The sequence below is a fragment of the Pinus tabuliformis genome, chromosome 1_1 (genome assembly GCF_031772625.1).
Source record: "Pinus tabuliformis cultivar Carrire ecotype Pingquan chromosome 1_1, CPIR1, whole genome shotgun sequence".
NCBI classification, from domain to species: Eukaryota; Viridiplantae; Streptophyta; class Pinopsida; order Pinales; family Pinaceae; genus Pinus; species Pinus tabuliformis.
Window position 1 is genome coordinate 126,740,584 of NC_142297.1, and position 9,095 is coordinate 126,749,678.

Here is a 9,095-nt window from a genome sequence, read left to right on the forward strand (position 1 = left end):
GGGAATCAATTTCTTGACAAGCTAGCCCTCCAAAATGTTCGATCTCCTAGGGTCTCCTGTGCTGGTGTTTCCTCAAGGTGTCCTCCAATTTTTAAGCCATTCTGACTGTGAATTTGGGAGACAAGCCAAGCCCTAGCTCCAAGATCAAACTTTGTCTTAGCATTCCCAAGACTAGTACCTCATAGGATCAAATAAACACCTTTAAGTGAAAATTGTTTCTTTGATCCTTTCCCCCACCTTGTCTAGGGTAAGAACCTCATTGGTTTCCATACTCTTTACTCCTACCCTAGACTGGGTCCACTTGCTCCCGTGTGGTCCCGTTCCTCGGAAAGACAATTTTTCAAGAACCATCTGGGAGACCAATTTCAATAAGGATTTTGGGGATTTTTAAACTCCTTCACAAGTCATATCTCATAAACCTAACCCTCAAATCCTCCCTTCCTTTCCCTAGAAGACATTGTACCTTGCTTAGAAAGAAAGCAAGCTCCATCCTTCAAGCTCTTCTAGGAAGGGGATTATTTGGGTCATTCATATCCATTCATTTATTTATCCTTCATCGGTGACTCCATAATATAATGGGCTTCCTCCCATCAGTGGAAGTTCATAGATAGAAGGGAGCCTTATTTGAGGTGACAATGGGCTAAGTCTCCATTTGTTTCCCTTGGTCTAGAATTTTCCCTTTAGGGATCCCTTTTAGGTCTCCTGCTAGTTTTAGTGCTAACATTTTGGCACCGTTTCCAGAGACATGAAATGTGTGTTTTGTTCGCCATTCAACATATTGGCATATCAGCCTTGGCGAATCCATTGGAAGAACACGACCCTATTTCTTCATTGAACTTTAAGGCCGATGTTTGTAGGGTGAAGCAAGCATTTTTCTAGGCATCTTTAATTTCACCATGGCGACTCCTACATATGTTTCATGTATACCTCAAATAGGTTGTCATTCTTTCATAAATTTCCCACTTTGGACATTGCTAGCATCCCTTGACATACTAATCATGTCGCAGGAAGGATGGTACGTGGGGCACCCGTGTTTGACGATGATCCACTCTCCGTAATTGACCACGTACAAATATTTAATGCACATGCTTCAAGAGAGAAGGTTGTCCACCAAGATGTCCTTATGTTGTTGTTCATGGGGTTGCTCAGTGTTCTTAACTCATGGCTGCATGATCATGAACCTAGGAGAATTTCATCTATTGAAGAGTTCATTGAGGGATTTCTTAGATATTTTCAAGTATACCCTGCATTAAGTATCCAAGAGGAAGCTTACATCAAGCATCATCAAGACATTAAGAATATAGGTAATGAGCAAGAAGACGAGTCCTCCTTGGGTCCACATGATGAAAATAATGATTTTGAGGACACATGTGGTAGTAAGGATGAATTTATGGAAAGTGAAATTGAGACCAACCTTGCCTTGCTCAAGGATATTACTCCCGATGAATCCTCTTTTGAAAACCTTGAGAGAGATGATAATATTAGCCCCTTCAAAGATGACACTGAAGTTTATTTTGCATTGAAAAGGAGAAGTGGGAAATTCTGGTCTTCAATTTGATTGTGCTCCCATTTACGACACCGACAAGGAGGATGAGAATGAGATTGGTCTTCCCTGCCACTCAAGCAATATTTATGATGACATACCCATTGATACCCTTGGGAAGGAGAATATTCAGTTTCCTTTGCATAAAGAGGGGCAGTTGGAATTGATCATTTTCATTTTAGGAGAGACCTGATCTTTGATACTAAGGAAATTGATAAGGCTCCCACTTCTCTCAAGTATGATTCTATTTTCAAATCACTTGAGCCTTTAGATTATGATTTTGGGAAAGCACAACCCGTTGAATGAAATATTTCTTTCTCCCTTTTTCCCATTGGTAATCATCTTGAGTCTTAGTCAAGTGATTCCCTCACCCCTAGTAATATGATGTTAGGCAACTATGAGCCATGTCCCCCTCTTGAGTATAGTGTCAAGGAAAATCCCTTCATTGATTATACTTTTCCTCCTTGGATGCACCCTCAGGGTTTTGATAGTTCCATAGTCTCCCCTCTCCAGTGTAATCATCATTTGAAACCTAATTGTGTTTCTCGAACTTGTTGGCCTCTCTTTCCCAGTAACCATAACCCAATGAAGGCCATAAGCCATGACGTAAATAATAAGGACAATGGTGGAAATGATATGCCAAATATTCCCATCCATCAAAGGTTTATGAGCTTGGTTATTGGCATCTCTATATTTTGGTTGCAAGAGAATATTGTAGAAATTTCTGTTTTCCCACCCCAGTTTTCAGTTTCTCCTTATTTCTCCCATATAGTTAAATGCCCTTTCCCATAACCATACATTTAACAAGCTGAAAAAATAAATTTGCTGAAAACACAAATTCTGGAAATTTTACAGAATGCTGGAAATTGCAGAAATAAAAATCAGCAGTAATAAACAGCCATTAAAACACATTTAAACACTGAGATTTTTGGTCAATGTGACCCTGGAAAAACCCCCTACAACTCTTGGGGAAAACTAGTTTGAGAGCTCTTCTTTATTTCTGAAAATTGCCTTTTACAGTGAGAAATTTTCAGCAAAAAATCAGCAAGCAAATTTACAACTTATCTCTTTTCCCATGCTTCACAGCAAACTGGAAATTACAGCAAACAGGACAGCAATAAATGTTGTACGGTCTTCTCGATTTTCATGCCCACTTTCAGCATTAAATGCTGTTGTATGACCCTCGTTTTGTGTGCAGAAAAACCAGCAAACTACTCCTCGATTTTTGTGCAAACCTCTCCTCGAAAATCATGCCAAAATCTGCCTTTCACTATGTGCTGAATCAGCTGTACAAATCTGCTCAACTGTTGCCTTGGAATGTGTGCCAAGCTGCTGTCTCCTTCTCCTCCCTGCTCAGAAATCTCTCTTGCTCTCTTGCTCTCCTTCTCCCAATCTGCTCATGAAAGAATTGAATCGAATGTGATCTTTTCCTCCTTTTCCTCCCTTAATATAACTCCAAATGACTTTTGGGTGACCCAAGTGACTTTTGGGTGATCTCTAAATCCAATGGCTGAAATAGATTTAGATCAATGGCTGAGATTAAATGCTCATTTAAATCTCACTTTTTATTTTTTAATTCACCCCACTTTAATAAAGACCCACTTAGTCATTTATTTCCAAAGTCACTTTTCCTTTCTAATTTTTCATTGACTTTATAAAAGTCACTTTAAAATTAGACTTAGTAACTTTATCACTTAAAGTCACTTTTAAATTAGATTTAACTTTATAAAATTATAAAGTCACTTTAGGAGAAAAATTAAATTCTTTTGGACACTTTTCCCTAGGCCAAAGATCAAAGCCTAAGGGAACCACCTGTCCTCCGGTACCAAATTTCAACACTCCTTCTTACCGAGGAAGGTGTTCCTCACCACACCCATCTTGTCTCTGAAGTAGACATGCTTGCCCCGTGGTAAGGCTTTGGTAAGGATATCTGCAACCTGCTCATCAGTGGAAATATACTCAAGCTTCACAACTCCCTTCTGAACATAGTCTCTGATGAAATGATATCTGATCCCGATATGCTTTGACCTGTCATGAAATACTGGATTCTCCGTGAGTTTAATGCAACTCTGATTATCACAGTAAATCACTAAAGGTCTCAACGGCTGACCAAATAAGCCAAACAACATCTTGCGAAGCCAGATAGCCTCACAACTAGCTAGACTGGCTGCCATATACTCTGCTTCTGCTAAACTCAGTGCTACTGACTGCTGCTTTCGGCTGAACCATGACACTACTGCTGAACCCAACCCAAAAAAGCACCCTGAAGTGCTCTTCTTATCAGAAACACAACCTGCCCAATCAGAATCAGTGTATCCTGCCAATCTCACTCCATCTCCCTGCCTGTAGTCCAGACCATAATCCACTGTCCCCTGCAAGTATCGCAAAATGTGTTTTGCAGCCACCCAGTGAACCTTCCTAGGCTCACACATAAACTGACTCATCGTGTTGACTGCAAAACAGATATCTGGTCTAGTGTTGACCAAATACATCAAGGAACCAATCAGCTGCTTGTACAATGTGGGATCCACCAACTCGGAATCCGAAGCATGAAGCTTCTTCTAGTTGGTGATCATTAGTGTCAACGTGGGTCTACAATCCTCCATGTGGAATCTGCTAAGGATGTCCACAATATACTTCCCCTGCCCCAGGAAGAAATGCCCCTCCTCCTGCCACACCTCCAAACCCAAAAAGTAATGCATCAAGCCGATGTCCTTCATCTCAAACTCCGTCGCAAGATCTCTCTTGCAGTGCTCTATGAGTCTCTCTGCACCTGTAATGATCAAGTCATCCACATACAACACCAGAATGAGAGGCTCCTCACCAATCATAATAAAGTAAAGGTTCGGATCTGCCTCACTCTTTGTGAAACCCATCCCCTGCAAATATGTATCTATCCTGGAGTACCAAGCTCTGGGAGCTTGCTTCAGGCCATAAAGGGCCTTCTTCAGTCTGCACACATGGGACTCCTTCCCATGCACCTCAAAGCCCTGTGGCTGCTCAATGTACACCTCCTCCTGTATGAAGCCATTGAGAAATGCGGTCTTCACATCCATCTGGTGGATCTTCCAACCCATCTCTGTTGCTATCGATATAATGGAGCGGATCGAAGTATATCGAGCCACGGGAGCGAAGGTCTCATCATAATCAACTCCCTCTACCTGGGAGAACCCTCTAGCCACAAACCTCGCTTTGAATTTCTCAATGCTGCCATCTACAGCATGCTTTACCTTGTAAAGCCATCTGGAAGTAACCACGGATTTGCCCTCAGGCCTCGGCACCACCTCCCAAACATCATTCTTCATGATAGAAGAATACTCCTCCTGCATGGCCTCTCTCCAGACCTGCTGGCTATCTACCTCCTCATAGCTAGAAGGCTCAGAGTCAAGGATGCTGGTAACCATCGCCATATAGCTACAAAACCTCTCAGGTGGTCTACTCTCTCTGACCGGCCTCTTCGGCTCAGCAACAGATGTGGCATCTCTCAAGGTGTCCTGAAGCCACTTGGGCTTTCTCTTCCCTGAGCATGCTTCTCCCATAGGAGAATGAAACTCCTCCTCCTCATCACCATCAGTAGCTTGAACTCCTGACTGTCTGTCTGTTGTCCTCCTGCCTGCACCTAAACCTGTAGAAGCTGAGGCACCGTGTGAACTGTCCATCAATGGACTCCCTAGTGAACTGCTCTGCATGCTGCCTGGAGCACCACCCCTCTGGCTCGGCGAGCCACTGCTCACTGACGGACCTGACATCCTCATAGATGTACCTCCGGATCCTCCTGATCCCTGCCCACTGGATCCCTGCGACTGACTCAACTGCTGTTGAGGGTCTGGCTGATCCAGATACTCTAACTCCCGTGACCTCCTAAAGGCCCTGTCCTCCTCGAACTTCACATCCCATCTGACAACAACTCTCCTCTGTGCAGGAATGTAAATCTGAAAGGCCTTTGAGGTCTCACTGTAGCCCACAAAGATACCCTTCTCTGTGGTGGGCTCTAGTTTGGTCCTCTTCTCCTTGGGTATATAGGAGTATGTAATGCATCCAAAGATATGAAGATGACCAATATCAGGCTTCTTCCCAGAGAAAGCCTCCTCCGGAGTCATGTGCCCCAAGGCACGATGCAGACTCCTGTTCTGCAAGTAAACAGCTGTGTTGCAGGCCTCTGCCCACAAGAACAATGGCAACCCCTGATCATGTAACATGGCTTTGGCAGCCCCTATGATGGATCTGTTCTTCCTCTCCGCAACCCCGTTCTGCTGGGGGTTGTAAGGAACAGTGAACTCCCTCCTAATGCATGCCTCCACACAATAGTGAACAAACTCTCCAAGGGTGTACTCTCCTCCATTGTCCGACCTCAAGGACTTGATCTTTCGACCTGTCTGAGTCTCCACAAGAGCTCTGAACTCCTGAAACCGCTTGAAGACCTCACTCTTGGTCTTCAAAAAATAAATCCAGGTCCTCCTGGAGTGATCATCAATGAATAAAACATAGTACTCATATCCACTCAAGGAAACATGAGACATCCGACCGCTCACATCGGAATGAATCAAATCAAGTATCCTCGTCGCTCTGCTGTCATTGCTGGGAAAAGGGGATTTGGCAAATTTGCCCATCGCACAACCTCTGCAAGTATCAAAGTGATCAGTACTGAAATCTGGCACACCTGTAGTGATCTCCCGCAATGTCCTCAAGGCTCCATGATACATATGTCCCATCTTGTGGTGCCAAATCTCACACAACTCAAAACTGCTAGCTCTGCTGTCGGTACTACTGCTCAATGCCAAAAGGGACTGGAATGCAAACTTGTACACCTTTGCATGGTGTACACCTATCACTCTAGCTGAATCAGCTGGAGTGCCCCTAGGATACATCAACACTTATCCTCCCCTGAACAGTACCTCATATCCTCTGTCCTCCAAAGCTGAGACGGATATGAGGTTCTTCCTCATCCCTGGCACATAAAGAACCTCTGACACCTTCAAGGGAGGTTTGGACTCCCTCTGAAATGTCACTGTCCCCACCCCGACTACTCTAACAACTCTGTCATCACCGAGTACTACCTCAATATCAGTGCCACTCTCTGAAAGCTCTGAGAAGTACTCACGAACTCCTGTCATATGACGTGAAGCCCCATTGTCCACATACCAGATACCTGAAGATGCTCCGCTAATCGAGGGAAAAGCATGCTCCCTCTGAACCTGTGTGGCAGGTGATCCTGCACTAGAGGACTCACACGTAGTGAACGCAAACTCTCGGTCAAAACGACCAGCAAATTCCTCAATCTCTGCTGAAGCTGCCACGTCCTGGTTCTTCCCCTTCTTCTTCTTCTTCTCCGGACACACAACTGCATAGTGTCCCATCTTTTGACAATTCCAACACTTCACCTTGGAATAGTCCTTCTGTGTGTTCCCCTATTTACCTTTACCTTTTCCTTTACCCCCACCACTACTTGTGGAAGCCTGCTTCTTCCCTTTGCCTTTCTTGTCTCCTGCCACCAGTGCTACATCCTCATCCTGCTCAACTGGCGTGGCTGCCCCAAGCTGACCTTTCCTGATCTCTGTCTGAATGCAATCATCCCAAAACCTCTCCCATGTGGGAAGGGTCTCACGTGCACAAACCCCATCAGCAAAGTTTAACCATGAACGGGGGAGGCCATTCACTGCAATCCGCACTAAATCAGTGGGTGGAATGGCCTCTCCAATCGCTGCCAACTCATCTCTCACATTAGTAATCTTTGTGAGATATCCAGCTACACTATCATTACCCATCTTAATGTTCTTCAGCTTCTCCTTCAGGACCATCTTCTGGTTCTCATTGGTACTCTGATAGAAATTGGTCAATGCTGTCCACATCTCATGGGCATTGCTCTTTCCTCTCACATGAGGAATGCAATGGTCTTTGATTCCGTCTAGAATCAGCCTCTTACCCTTGTTGTTCTTTTTATTATAAGCTGTCAACTGAGTAGCATCAGTAGGCACAACAACAGGGTTCTATGTGGTATGCACCATGATATCCCAGACTTCTTTCTCCTCAAAGACACTCTGCATTCTCTCCTTCCAAACGCTGTAATTTATATGCCCATCCAGCCTATCCTCCACCCTCAATCCCAATGACATTCTGCTGTCCTAAAACTGAAAAATAGCATTGCTGTAGTAAAGATGAAACTGTTGTTTATGAAAAATCAGCTTGTTGGAATTTTCTGAGTGAAAAATTAGCAACTGTAATTTTCCTTTTGCTGTCCCAAACTGCCCTTCAGCACTCAAGCTCTGATACCATGTAGAAATTTCTGTTTTCCCACCCCAGTTTTCGGTTTCTCCTTATTTCTCCCATATAATTAAATGCCCTTTCCCATAACCATACATTTAACAAGCTGAAAAAATAAATTTGCTAAAAACACAAATTCTGGAAATTTTACAGAATGCTGAAAATTGCAGAAATAAAAATCAGCAGTAATAAACAGCCATTAAAACACATTTAAACACTGAGATTTTTGGTCAATATGACCCTGGAAAAACCCCCTACAACTCTTGGGGAAAACCAGTTTGAGAGCTCTTCTTTATTTCTGAAAATTGCCTTTTACAGTGAGAAATTTTCAGCAAAAAATCAGCAAGCAAATTTACAACTTATCTCTTTTCCCATGCTTCACAGCAAACTGAAAACTAGAGCAAACAGGACAGCAATAAATGTTGTACGGTCTCCTCGATTTTCGTGCCCACTTTCAGCATTAAATGCTGCTGTATGGCACTCATTTTGCGTGCAGAAAAACCAGCAAACTACTCCTCGATTTTTGTGCAAACCTCTCCTCGAAAATCGTGCCAAAATCTGCCTTTCACTGTGTGCTGAATCAGCTGTACAAATCTGCTCAACTGCTGCCTTGGAATGTGTGCCAAGCTGCTGTCTCCTTCTCCTCCCTGCTCAGAAATCTCTCTTGCTCTCTTGCTCTCCTTCTCCCAATCTGCTCATGAAAGAATTGAATCGAATGTGATCTTTTCCTCCTTTTCCTCCCTTAATATAACTCCAAATGACTTTTGGGTGACCCAAATGACTTTTGGGTGATCTCTAAATCCAATGGATGAAATAGATTTAGATCAATGGCTGAGATTAAATGCTCATTTAAATCTCACTTTTTATTTTTTAATTCACCCCACTTTAATAAATACCCACTTAGTCATTTATTTCCAAAGTTACTTTTCTTTTCTAATTTTTCATTGACTTTATAAAAGTCACTTTAAAATTAGACTTAGTAACTTTATCACTTAAAGTCACTTTTAAATTAGATTTAACTTTATAAAATTATAAATTCACTTTAGGAGAAAAATTAAATTCTTTTGGACACTTTTCCCTAGGCCAAAGATCAAAGCCTAAGGGAACCACCTGTCCTCCGGTACCAAATTTCAACAAATATCTCAAGAACTAGATCACATCTTTTTCTCACCTCTTCTCACATAATCATCCATGTGTGGGCATCATATTTTCCCATCCCCCTCCCACAACATCCTCCAAATGTTTGGGTTTACAATCACTGGGATTTGCTACATGAGTATTGATACTGGCA